The sequence below is a fragment of the Tiliqua scincoides genome, chromosome 4 (genome assembly GCF_035046505.1).
Source record: "Tiliqua scincoides isolate rTilSci1 chromosome 4, rTilSci1.hap2, whole genome shotgun sequence".
NCBI lineage: Eukaryota > Metazoa > Chordata > Lepidosauria > Squamata > Scincidae > Tiliqua > Tiliqua scincoides.
Window position 1 is genome coordinate 161,544,783 of NC_089824.1, and position 14,313 is coordinate 161,559,095.

Here is a 14,313-nt window from a genome sequence, read left to right on the forward strand (position 1 = left end):
GCACAGCCCACACAACTGTGCCTGCACCTTCAACCACCACGTCAACGAACCCCAATTGTCTGATATCTTAATTTCACAAGAGGGCTTTTGGCTACACTAGGTTCATTCCTGAAGACATTTCTGCCTAGAATAACAACCCACTCTGCTGCAGGTCTGACAGTTGATATTTGTAACGAGTCCCCTGCCTCCCCGAACCCCCCCTTAGGCTCCACCAGGCCTGCCAATGCTGGCTTCCTGTTGGCTCTTCCCTGCTGTCACCAAGCAGTTTGCACCAGGGCAATTACCAAAACAAATCAATCTTCTCTTGACAGTTCATTTACACTGAATTAATTTGGAATGAGAAGCTACTATTGCAATTGGCAACTCCAAGTATTCCCAATACAACACAGCATCTATGGGGAAAAGGAGCTCTGCAGCCCAATGCCTGAATTAAAAAGGACAGTTTGTACTGATTGAGTTATTAAACTGAAAAGGTGCTTTAAAAGAAGAAAAACAGACACCAATTCTTTTTTATTCCTTCTTTGAAGTTATCAGCAAATCTGTCTGACCTCTTAGGGCAGGTACACTATCGATAATAGAGGTGATTAGTACCTGCTCCGGCTTTTTTGTTGTTGTTGTTCTGCTCAGTTATGTCTGACAACCTGGTCTTATGTATGTTTAATTGGAAACAAATTCACTGATTTCAGTGGATCTTCTTCTCAAACAAGGGTCTTTATCAATATTGCCTGCAGCACTGACATGCTTCCAAATAATAGTACATAAGCAATTACAAAAGGCCAGATAAACTTTGCAAGAGCTGAGCTGCTGAAACAATCCTAGATTAATCAGCATTGTTAAAGCACATCCCATACAAAATACAAGACCAAATGTTAGCATATGTGACTCTATGTCTAACCTTTAATATGTTTGAAAATTAGGACTGGTTTGCATGGTTGGATTTCCCCACTATAGCCCAGTGAATAGGCTGAAAGTCTATTTATGATCATTTTAAGAAGCAAGCACGTTTATTAAAGTATAATAGTATGGATATATGGACAAATACTATGCAACTGTTGGATACTTATGTTGGATACTTATGGATACTTATGGACAAATAATATGCAACTGTTACCCTGCACATGCCCAATCTCGTCTGATCTTGGAAGCTAAGCAGGGTCAGGCCTGGTTAGTACTTGGATGGGAGACTGCCTGGGAATACCGGGTGCTGTAGGCTTATACCATAGTCTTTCGAGACTGAAGGTTGCCAACCACCAATATGATCAGTCTGAGGTGAAATATTTATTATTTATTCCTGAAAACACATCTAAAGTTGAAGAACCTTGAAAGTGACTTAATTAAGGCCAACTAGCAACATCTGCATGGATTCTTTGTCTCCATTTGTACAACTTGCATAGCAGATCCTCAGCTGAAGTTAGGTAGCTCTTTTGTCAGAGTGCTATGTAACAAAGGAGGGAATTATGCTTCCTTGTTTTAGTTTAAGAGCAAGAGTAGTCCTGCTTGCTTAGTGCTATGTAACAAAGGAGGAGAATGATGCTTCCTTGTTTTAGTTTAAGAGCAAGAGTAGTCCTGCTTGCTTAGTGCATTGCACCAGGAAGACCTGGGTTCAATTTCCTAGCCAGCCATAATGCTTACTGGGGTGACCTTGAATTACATACCGTTTTAAGGGAAGGAGCTGTGTACACTGCCCTGAGTTCCTTGGAGGAAGAGCAGTGTATAAATGTGGAGAAATGAACACAAATATTCAAATTACTTGTCCAGAGACAGATACTGTAGCTGCAAACATGCACATGAGTGCATACAAAGATCTCTACGTGCTCACCTGCAAAACAGTGAGTTGGTGCTAGATGGATCGGGGGTCAGGGGAGAGTTAAAAGAGATGTAAAATGTGGAAAGGTAACCTCAAACAGTTATGCAATAGTACTTTAGGGAGACATTTGCCAATCAGTAGTCCAAATGAACGAAATGGGGAAGGAGACAACTTGGATCTCTGCCAATTTTTCAGAAAAACTGTTTGCATCAGTGAAAAGAAATTCCCATTTCTTCCACTTTTCAGGAGCCCCAAAACTATAATGCCAGCTTAACTGCTCCATGTGCCTCCAGAATTTTATCCATTGCCAAGCCTGAGCAGCAGAGACCACGGCCCATCCAAGTCTTTTTTCTGTAGGAAATTAATTATTCCTAAACATTTACCTTTGTGCCTGTCCAAGCCTTGCATAAAATCCAGCTGTAGCAGCCTTCCACTCAGCTCCCCAGAGCAACTCTCAGCAGCAAATTGCCATGGCTGACTCAGATTTGTTCTACTGCTTCCATCAGGCAAAATAAATGTGGCTTGGTTCCTTTCAAATGGCATAGTTCACTGCTGTGACATACTTAATTTAAAATTGAAATTTTTATATATACATGCATGTACACACAGAGACCCATAGACAGAGCCTCCAAGAACAGGTCAGAGGCAGAGCAGTGTCTTTCCCTCCATACCACTTTGTTCTCCACCTTCAGGGTCTTTCCCTCATTATATTCTACATTCTCGTATTTCTATATTATCACATTCTCTCTCGCAGTAGCATTCCCCTGTACATAGACTTGCTTATGTTTGCTCAGAGTCAAGGTGTCCCAGTGTCTACAATACTGCTAGCCAAGGGTTCAAATACTACATCACCATGATCCTACAGGCATAGGACAAGGTCTCTCAGTCCCCATTTCTTCATGTATGAGAAAGAAAGAAAATGCTAGCGCTTACTCTCACAAGGCTGCCATAAGGATACATCATGAAATAAAGGGTGTTTGGGATTAGGATGGACATTAAATATCCTATGAACAGTTGCACCTTTGTACCACTCATTGGCTTTACTGGTCAAACTAAGCATCTGGGCAGAACTCTAACATCAGCGTTGCTGTCTTGCACTTTGTCTCAGCTGTTTTCTTTGCCTTGGCATGAGGGGTCCACAAATGTTCTCCCCAAGATCCCCCTCTCATCTTCCCCTGCGACCCCAGACTCTCAAAGCTGTTGGAGTTGATGCAACTCCATCTGCTGTCCAGAAGGGGTCAAGCTATGGCCCAGTGACTCTTTTTTACCTGTTCTCTCTGTGATCCTTGTGGGGGGTGTGGCCCTAACCCTTTATTCTTCCTTCTCCTCTGAGCACTTCCTTCTCTCTTGTCCTCTGACCACTGACCTGTTAAGATGGCACAAAGCAGGGCTCTGATGCCCACGCCATCTTGTGTACATGGCATGCAGGGCGAGGAAGCTCTAGGGCCTTGCTATCTAAGTAATAGCTGAACCTCTGATCCTAATCAGATGCTGTAAATATACACTCAATGGAACTGTAAGTAAACAACTTCTTTTTTGCAACTTTAACAAGCCATTGCCTCTTTGTCTTTTTCCATTGAATAGCAGTCAGCTGGGTGAGGGAGGTTCTCTGGGGTGATACCCAAAAAGGAGGGTTTGCTGCTTAAGCTACTCTGCTTCCCCCCAAAGAGGAAACTACTTTTAATGTCCTCCAACAAAAGCTGGGAAGCAGGGCAGAGGGTTTCCCTGATAGAGTGCTGTGCCTCTTTGGGAAATGAGCCCCTACCTAAATTTTGAGCCTGGGGAAAGGCAGCATATAAATCTTCTAAATAAATAAACAAACTTGAGAGTGGAGTCTAAGTATAGTGAAGTACTCCACAATCCTATCCCTCTACCATCATATTCAGTAAGAACAGGACCCCTGCTCCAGTACAAAAGGGAGAGAGAGCCTTACACCCCTTCCTAAATGGTTGCTTCAACCTTCAAAGCAAAGTGGCCTGCCGCCAACTTTTAACCAAGTATTGTTTGCTATAACAATTTTGGGAGAGAATTGATTTCCCTTTCATTAAGAATTGCAAAGGAGGCTTAAGGTAGGACCCACATAAAACTGAACTGAGACCAATTGAGTCATGCATGTAAATTGATAAATCTGTTTCCAAAATGGTTTGGAGAATCTGGAGCTCAAAAGCCCTCCCATCATCATATTTCCCACTGCCACCCTTGCTTTTCTTTGCCATCACCATGTCTCCATACATACAGACACAATTAAAAATAATAATAATAAACTGCATACTGCATACTGGTTCGAACTGCATACTGGTTCGATAATTCAAGTTATGACACTAGTTACATTTCTGTACAGTAGACATGTACTCTGCATTCATGAGCAGTGCTATTGTGCCTGGCTATTATGGCTATTATATGGTCACATGAGTGAAATGGGTTTGGTAGCATAATATGGTTATGGGGCTCATAGGGAGATTGTGGTAGCTGCATTGGACACCACAATGTGCACTGGGCCTCACATGGGGTGGGAGATGAACAGATAAGTTACTGCCTTGTGTCCCGTTTCCCCCTTCAGGGATTACACCTTAGGGCCAGAACCAGCAGATGGTGATATAAGGCAGCAAGATCTGTCTCAACCCAACCAATGCTTAGCATTTATATAGCGCAAGTGCTGAAACAAACACTGTTAACGCAGGCCAATATTATCAGTAACATACTGGAGACAAGGATCTGAGCCTGGAAGGAAAATGCTTACCTATGACCACTTAATGTGTTCATGGCAGAGCTGGGAACTGACCTAGAGATGTCACAGTTCACATACAGCCACCGCACACAAAACCCATTGGAAAACAGACTTGAACATAGCATCCCTTAATTTCTGCTGGTGACAAGCAGTGGTCTGTAATAAACACAACAGCGAACAACACTATAGTTTTGTTTTGCTGGGCCAAGGCAACTCTGCAAATTCTGCTTTGACTATTTAATGAAGAAGTTGATCCAGCTATAACACCAGTGGAGGAGCTGGCAAGGAGCGGTTTCATTGTTGCCATTAACATGGCTAAATTCAAACCCTCCACCAATTGTCATTTTTACTCAGCCTGCATATTCACAGAACTATACAATTCATGGTTTTATCCAGAGCGCCTAAGCTGGACTAGCCAGTGTCTCCTGCATTTCATTTTTCCCCCTGTTCCTTTCCTTTAAATAAACCTGCTTCGTTTTCATAACTTTCCAAAGCAGATAAAAAATTCAAGAATTTCTGAAACATGCAAACTGATCACTGTGGCATTAAGAAATCTTAAGAAGACTTATTTTTAAGGGGTTTTATTAGGGAAATTCCTGCTCTTTAAGATATCGGTACGGTTGTCACAAGCAGTCACTTTTGCAGATGTTGGGGCTTTTCTTACACTAATCTGCGAGGAAAGCCTGAGCCACAGAGATCACTTAGCAATTTTTAGATTTAAGGAGATGAGAGAAGAAAAGCAGGAGAGCCAGTCCCTCTAGGGTCAAGCCTTATTTGAATTCAGCGATCTCTTTCCAAACATGCAACAGTGTGGTTAAGACTAATTAATGCAAGACAGCTTAAGGAGATTTGATGGGGGGGGGAATAGCAATCCAGGGAAGACACACACACACACACACACACACACACACACACACACACACACACACAGAGAGAGAGAGAGAGAGAGAGAGAGAGAGAGAGAGAGAGAGAGAGAACAGCCTTCTCTTTCTCTCCATCCCCTTCCACTTCTGATACATCAGTGGTAGCCGCAATTCACTTCTAATCACACAGCAATGTTATTTTGCACACACCTTCAGAAACCATTCCAAGATGCACAAACAATTTCTGTGCTCCCTTCTCCTAACCAGAGTTGTATCCATCCATCAATCACTCTAATGCTCTGGAGAGCTCAAGATGTAAAGGAATTAAGCACCCTCGCTTATTTATTAGTCTTGCTATTAACTCAGTTTTTCTAATTCGGCAAGTCTTTAACACCTTTTTAAGCTTGAGAAGCACTAAGCCAGATCTGTTCTTGACTAATCATATCAGCTTATTTCTGATATCTGGAAATTACAAGAAACACAATGAAAAATGACTGTAAACAGTCCAAAATTCTCAGAGGAGAAAGCATCAGAGAGGAAAAAGAACCCTCTAAACATCTTCCATTCAGCATTTGCCCTCCATTCACAGTGCTTACCATCTAGTTGCATTTTTTTTTCTGAATATCATGAGGATTGATCCAAATCAAGATGTGGTACCCTATCCAGGTCAACCTCCAGACACACATTCAGCTCTTATTCAGACTCTCAGATATCTTTTGAATGCCTTTCCTCTCCCTGATTGATATCCTGCATCTTTTGCTATTTGTTGCAACATGATATATATTTTGCTTTCTACACGCCAAGCAGTCTGTTCATTTAAACAAACAAATTCAAAAAAATGTACACATATTCATACATACAGTACTTCATTAAAGAAAACCTGCAACATTTGAACATTTAAGGGAAACATTTTAAGAGATATGTGGGACTGTCCCAGTGCACGCATTGGTGGATGTCTAGATAACTTCGGGCCCAATCCTATCCAGTTTTCCAATGCTGGTGTAGCTGTGCCAATGGGGCATGTGCCGCATCCTGTGGTGGAGGGCAGTCACTAAGTCTTCCTCAAAGTATGAGAACATGTGTTCCCTCACCTCAGGGCTGCATTGTGGCTAACCGGTGCTGGAAAGTTGGATAGGATTGGGCCTTTAGGCTACAATCCTAGACACACTTACCTGGGAGTAAGTCACAATGAAATAAATAAATGGAACTTGCTTCTGAGTAGACATGCATAGGATTACATTGTTTGTCAGCAATGTCAACCATGTATAGACACCAATGGAAAACACTTCAAGCACTTGGTCTAATTAATTAATCCTCTAATTAATGAACTAACGGGGTCAAGCCACTGCTTTTGTGTACACCATATGCAGTATATGTGTGAATTATAGCATAATAAATTTGACACTTTTAACACTATTAGCATGAGGAGTCCACAAATGTCCTCCCCAAGATCCCCACCCATCTTCCCCTAAGATCCCAGATTCCCAAAGCTTGGGATCAGGACAGAGGGTCTCCCTGATGGAGTGCTGAGCCTCTTTGGGAAATGAGCCTCTACTGTGAGCCTGGGGAAAGGAAGCAAATAAATCTTCTAAATAAATAATGTGTGTGCATTTTCTTGAGGTACCCTGTGTGTGTGTGTGTGTGTGTGTGTGTGTGTGTGTAAACTCTCTGACAGTATCCACATGTATATTTCCTCTTGACATGTTAGTCCTTTAATATCTGATTAATGTCTGTTTTGCCCCCTTCCTTCCAAGTACTTTTCATGCACTGTGCTGTATAAATCTGCATACATTTTGCTGTGGATCTGGTAGAAGAGCTGGATTTTAAAAAGTGCATATTCTGTGAATACGACTTACTGGAATATGTTATTCCTCTTGCAAGACACTGCTAATTTCATATCATGTGTCTTTCATATCATATCATGAGTCTTTAGTGCTACATCGAGCTCCCTATATATATAAATGTATATATTTATATTTACTCTGTTTATATATATACACAGAGCAAGCAATTTGGAGTTCATTTGGAAAGCCCTGTAGAAGTTGCACAAGAAAGGGGGATATTGCCTTTTTTAAAATGTAAGAGAGAGATTGAGGGCCCAATCCTATCCAACTTTCTAGCGCCAGTGCAGCTGCAATGTTGCCCTGAGACAAGGGAACAAACATTCCCTTACCTTGTGGAGGCCTCCAAAACTACCCGCCCACCACAGGATGCAGCACATATCCCATTGGCATGGCTACACCAGAACTGTAAAGTTGGATAGGATTTGGCCCTTAGGCTGTTCCCCAAATGACCACTTGGTCAGCTGTATCACATACTTAGTTCTCTAGACATACTGTTTACCAAGAATTATTTTGTACTGGTCATGTGTCCCAAACTTAAAACATTAGCCATGCAGTCTCTTACTCGCAAGTGTTTTCCTACCACATGCACTTTTGGAAGTTGGTCCCCAAACACCTCTCTGTCCGGCTCTGCATCATAGTAGGCACCACAAGCCAGAATGTCCTTACCTTCCATCTGCATTATAATCCCAACATTTACTTTTGTACCATTTCACTTCAGCACTTACACAGCAACAGAAACGATTGTCTATTCCTCCCATTCCTCTTACACACCAACTCTGTAATAGTTGCAACTGCAAACTGGTGTCCTGTGAAGTCCATTGTAGGGCAGGACCCCTCCCGCTGGAGGGGCTGGTTGATAGGGAGGTGCTTATCTAGGCATCAGATGGTTGGAGCCATGGGAGGACAGAAGAGCAGGAGGATAAATGGCTTTGCAGAGGCTATTTACAGTTGTGCATCATTTAGCAACAGGGATGCAGACCGGTATCCCTGCTGTCAAGAAGGGCTTGACGTAATGAGAAGCCTCTGAAGAGTGAGAGGATGCTCTGCTCTGCTCTGCACGTCTGCGCACTGCCTCTGCAAGGCTCAGAATGCCAGAATCACACAAGAGACAGTGTGAGAAAAACCAGAGAAAACCAGAAATCATGTATCTCATGCGAGTGGGGCATTTGTGTCCCTGGGAGGCTCAGAAAAGTCTCTGGAGATGAAGGGTTCCACCCAGGTCCAACTGTGTGATCAGTGGCGGCCGTCACGTATGTGAGCTATTGCTGGCCAGAAGGTCATTAAGGGGCACATGCCTGTACTCTGGTTGAGGCCTTTACATTTATGGTGTCCCTGTTGCACTCACAGGGCTCTTCAGCATGAGCTGAAGTGAGTGAGTGGCACAGGAAGTCCAGCTGCTCCCACCCGCCCCCGGGAGATCGTCACGTTGCAGCCTACCTCTGGGCCGATTTTGTTGATCTCACGCAGGCCCAGGCTCCTGGGTGCCAGGTTGGAGGGTCGGCCAGGTGCCAGGGCTGGCCTTAGTAGGCAGGACTCATTTTCCCCAGGGAGCTGGTCTCTCCCAGCCTAAAGCCCCAGAAGGTTCTGTCCCCAGGTGCTCCCAGGTCCAGTTCCACTTTCCAGGGCCAGGGCCTCAACAGCCCCTTCAGGTTGGGACAGGCAAAGGTAGGATGAGGTCTTTGCCTCACATGGTCCTCCTCCTCATGCTGCAGACATAGGGAGAGGTATAATCTCTCTCTCTGGCTGCCAGGCCCCTTATGAACCCAGCAGTCAGACTGGTTGGCCCCCCCTTTTCCAGTCATGTGACTGGCTTGAGATCCTGCAAGTTCTTAGGCCCTACTCTCTACCCTCGGCATGGGGAATGGGTCCAGGTAGCATTTGCCACTTGCTCCTGGGGAGACCCCTGCTCCCAAGGAGATCTGTGTTGCCAGGGCTGAGCCCAGTGCCATGTCCCCAGAGGCAGAAGGGTGCAACAAGCAAACTTTTCTTAATATCTGTAATGTGCAACTTGGTTAACCCACTCGAATGCCAGGCAGTTCAGCAGCCTGCACGCAGCCCTGACAACGGCTGTTGCAAATGTGCCATAAGGAGTGTTGTGGTGGCCGGGAGGGGAAAGGCACTGGCAGGAAGACCAGCACCGGTGGGCTCTGGAGCTCTGCACCAGTCGGAGGCCTGCCAGCAGTAAGTTTTCCGCCAAATGGCAGGGAGGCATTCCTGAGCAGGTGGAGGGCAACAAGAAGGTAGGGAGGGGGTGAAACTGGGCGGGGAGAGGTGGACCAATGGATGGTTTAGTTCCAGGAGGGGGGCAGGGATGGCAACCTTGGCTGCTGCCGAATTGTAACCCCCTCCCAGACCTTGGAGCCCAATACGGGTCTCCTCAGTTCTGCGCCAGCTGAATAGCTGGTGCAAATCTAAGTGAACCCAGAGGGGCTGCCAGGGCCTGACACAGAGTCAAGGAACTGAAGTTCCCTGATCCTAAGGAGATCTCTGGCTGCTTCCCTGCCCCTGCAGGATATGGCAAGGGCCGCTGTACTGTAGGGCAGCTGCCCCGATAGGGCTGTTAACTATTCTGATTTCAAGATCATTGCTGTCCTAGTTTTCTACTGGTGTTTCCCAGAACTCATTCCCTCCACGAACACACAGAACTGCCAGTCATCACAGTACAGGTATAACCTAATTATCCACCGATTTTTCACCCACAGTTTTATCTCAAAGCCATGAGAAGGGCCCTTTAAATTAAAGTCGTTAACAATAGCCTTGTTAATGTGAGAGATGGACTGACAATCCATCAATCATTCCCCCTCCAGGCATTTAGAACAGCTTCACTCCAAAGCAAGGGACCCCTCCCTTCCCCTTGAGCAATGAAAGAAAGATAATCACTTTGCTCTGGGTGAAGGGAGGGGTAGCTGACTTGGAGTGAAGCCTTTCTAAGTGCCTGGAGAAAGACTGATTGATGGTTGTCTGCCTAATGACTCTGTCTTACATCACAAAGGTCAGCAAGGCTATTTTTAAATAGCCTGGCAAAGGGACATTGTTTTTTAAATGGATTTGCTTTAATGTGATTTTTGCCATCCACATTCTAGGAACAGTACCCTTGGGAATAATGAGACTCAAAACTGTATGCAGATTTTCCTCAATCCCATTGACTGATGCTGCCCATATTTGCAAACTTCAATGGGTCATCTTGGTTACAAGTCAGTATCTTATATACTTGGTCATTTTTGCAAACTCATTGCAGGTTGTTCAACCAACACACCTCTGGAACAAGACTGTAAAATTATGCTGCTCCTGGAATAGTTGCGAGTGATCTTGTAGCACCAGGGGATGAAAAACATGATGTAAGCTCAATCAGATGACCTGGGCCTCAAAGGATTCAGGAATTTTTGCAAGTACGAAAAGTCAGGACCACAGAGCACTCAAGGCAGATGCAGAAGTTGTTATAGGAGAAATGCATGGTTAGCTGAAGGTTTAGGGCCCAATACTATCCAACTTTCCAGCTGCAATTCAGCTCCAAAGTAAGGGAACAAATGGTCCTTTACCTTGGGGAGGCCTCCAAGACTGCCCCTCCACTGCTGGATGCCCTGTTGGCATGCCTGCATCAATGCTGGAAAGTTGGATAGGATTGGGTCCTTATATAGTTGCTGAAAAGTTTAAGGCAGCATGTCTTGGGCTCCTCTTGGGTTCTGCCCTTTCTCCTGGAAAGCCTATTGCAGCTTAAGGAGCTCCTCCCTGATTTCTTGAACCTTAGCTTCTACTGCATAGGAGAAACAGTTTCTAAGGAAACAGAGAACTCCTCTGAGGAGTTCTCTGAATCCTAGGAGAGGCGCAAGCATGAATGCCATTAGCACTTTTTCTTTTTGATAATATTAGCAGGAACAGCTAAGGATTTCAGAACTCAGAGACAGTGGCATCACTATAGTTTGCATCATCCAGTATGGGAGGTCACCCCACGATGGACCTCTTCCCATTGTAGGTGGGGCAGTACCCTAGGCAGAGGGCATGGTGGCGCACCATTGCCCCTTCTGCGTGAAATTACATATAGAATGATATGTAACATGATGGTATTATTCAAAAAATACCAAGATTTTCAACATTTTGGCCAGTAGTGGTGTAACCCCCCCCCATGCGCATCACCTGATGTGACCCACACACTCCTAGCACCACTGCTTAGAGACGAGCCTTTTAAAGATCATACACTTTTCCCACCTGTTATTTTTTCAGTGGCAGAGGCAGTGTCCATTCAAAATCCACCAAACAGCCAACAGACATAAAGAAGATGAAATCAAAGACGGAGAGAACATGCTTCTGACAGTGTCAGTCCATCTGCAGAATAGGATAAATATTATCATTATCAGACAAGTGTGAAATGTTCCACAGGCAGATTAAATTCAGATATTTTTGAGGGGAAGATAATGGAGATAAAGGTGAGGGCTTTCTTTTTGAAAACTCTCCAGGCCTAACAGAGGCAACCCCGTCTTTCACCACACCATCAGTTACTCTCTGAAAGCAAATACCATTTTTCATTCTCACAGCTCTTTCTTCCAAACATGCTGCCCATATATGATGCACATTTTGCAAAATGAGAGTCAAGCTTTTGAAGTGTCTTGTCAATAGACCAAACTGGATTCTATTTAGTCATGATAAAGAAGAAAATTGCTGATATCTGACCACTTTCTTCTTTACCTAGTTTCCTCCTGTCCAGAACAGTGTTAAATTAAAAGTCATGGCAGGGTACTAAACCAAATTAGCACTTGATGGGATCCCATTTCAATCTGACTGCAATCCATCATGTTGGCAACCTTCAGTCTCAAGAGACTATGGTATCACGCTCTGAATGGTGGTTCTGGAACAGTGTCTAGTGTGGCTGAAAAGGCCGATTCGGGAGTGACAATCCCTTCCACACCGGGAGCAAGTGCAGTCTGTCCCTGGTCTGTCTCCCTGGCTATGGGCCTTCCCTCTTTGCCTCAGACTGTTGGCAAAGTGTCTCTTCAAACTGGGAAAGGCCATGCTACACAGCCTGCCTCCAAGCGGGCTGCTCAAAGGCCAGGGTTTTCCACTTGTTGAGGTCCACTCCTAAGGCCTTCAGATCCCTCTTGCAGATGTCCTTGTATCGCAGCTGTGGTCTACCTGTAGGGCGCTTTCCTTGCACAAGTTCTCCATAGAGGAGATCCTTTGGGATCCGGCCATCATCCATTCTCATGACATGACCGAGCCAATGCAGGCGTCTCTGTTTCAGCAGTGCATACATGCTAGGGATTCCAGCTCGTTCCAGGACTGTGTTGTTTGGAACTTTGTCCTGCCAGGTGATGCCGAGGATGCATCAGAGGCAGCGCATGTGGAAAGCGTTCCGTTTCCCCTCCTGTTGTGAGCGAAGAGTCCATGACTTGCTTCAGTGTACTCAGGACTGCAATACACACACCCCTCTTTTACCTTTACTGACACAAACACACAGAGAGGTAGAAATGCAGCCAGCACCCTTTCTGTTGTTTGCTAATCCCACACAGTGATATCAGTTGTATGGCCATCAGCCAGGACTGCTCATCATAGTCGATACACTTCTTCTGTTCCTCTAACTCCACACGACTCTTCCTCAACCTGAATGTTTTCAGGTAGCTCATAGAGAGTTTAAACCTAGCTATAGCTTGCAACATGCATCCCCCCCCCTTAATAAAAATCAACATGGCCTTGGGAGATGAGATTAATAAATCTCCTGAGAGGCCTACTTTAGGCAAGCTCAGACGCACAAGAGCATAGGAATCCAAAAGGTATATTTATTTCACAGTAAAGCCAATTCTTTATATTAAAAACATCTGTTAATTTAATGGAAGTTTAGCTCTTTGGCTCCTCCAAAGATTCCTATGAGAGGGCAGTCATAAACCAGATAAGGGATGTTCAGCATAGAGTGGGAGGAGGTTATCATTCTTACAAGCTCTTACAGCAGCATATCCCTTTAATTATAAGGCATTTACCACTAAGCTTGTAAACAAAATCCTGCAAAGGCAGCTTACGACAACAAGATCATGGCTGTTGCTGATCTGAGAGTGGCCTCCTTGCAGTCTGCACCATCCATCCCAGACTCCCAAATTCTAGAAACAGCAAAATATTCAAATGCAAATCTATGCATTAATATAGTCCAGGGGTGGCCAAACGTTTTGGCAGGAGGGCCACATCATCTCTCTGATACTGTGTTGGGGGCCAGGAAAAAAAGAATTAATTTACATTTAACATTTGAATATATTTACATAAATGAATATATTAGTGGTGGAACTTATATGAATGAATGAAGGTTTTGCAATAGCTCAAGGCCTGTAAAAGGCTTTGCACAAAGCAAGGCCGGCCTTTCCTTGGCTGCTACTGCAGCATCACAGATGTGAAACAGCAAGCAGTGGAGGGAGCTGTTATCCCACAGCTCACGTGAGAGGTCAGTCACACTGAGAGCAGTTGTGTTGGGCCAGCATGGGTTCCAGCAAGTCTCGGGAGGCCCAGAGGCTCATTGGAGACTGGGGTCTCCACTTGGACTGGATTGGGAGTCCTTGAAGGCCGCAAATGACCCCTGGGCCAGGGTTTGGGCACCCCTGATTTAGTCAATCTGAAAATTTATCCTCATTTCAATATTGGTGGAAGAATTTGGAATTTTATTATGGACAGAGTGCATAGTAGTAATTCTTATATTTCCACAATATTGTAGCATATATTCATATTCCTGCCTCATGGAAGTCAGTCAAGGCTAGTCACAGCCCGATCCTACTGGGCCCAGCCTCCAAAGGAATGTGTGGCATTGCACAGAATAGTGTGCTGCAGGGTTGCTTGCGAGAAGAATGGAGTCCTCCTATTCTGCGAACAGAATAAGAGTTCCATCAGCAGAAGACCCATTTCAACAGTGCTGAGCTTGCAGCAAAAATGTGTCCAGATGGTTCAACAGTGCAAAAAGCTAGTAACTATGCATGTGTGCCACCAGAGCACCCAGTCACTGCTGAAAGAGGTGAGTTGATACATGGGTGGGCCGTGGGCAGGAAGGGGTATACAATGCAATTTTTGTGGCAAGACAAGGGAGAAACTGGATGGCTTCAT

At 44.7% G+C, this 14,313-nt stretch overlaps 1 pseudogene; it reads left to right on the forward strand.

Annotated features, from left to right (window-relative positions):
• Positions 1-1,096: 1,096 nt before the first annotated feature.
• LOC136649821 (5S ribosomal RNA) lies at positions 1,097-1,213 on the forward strand (annotated as a pseudogene).
• Positions 1,214-14,313: the final 13,100 nt, after the last annotated feature.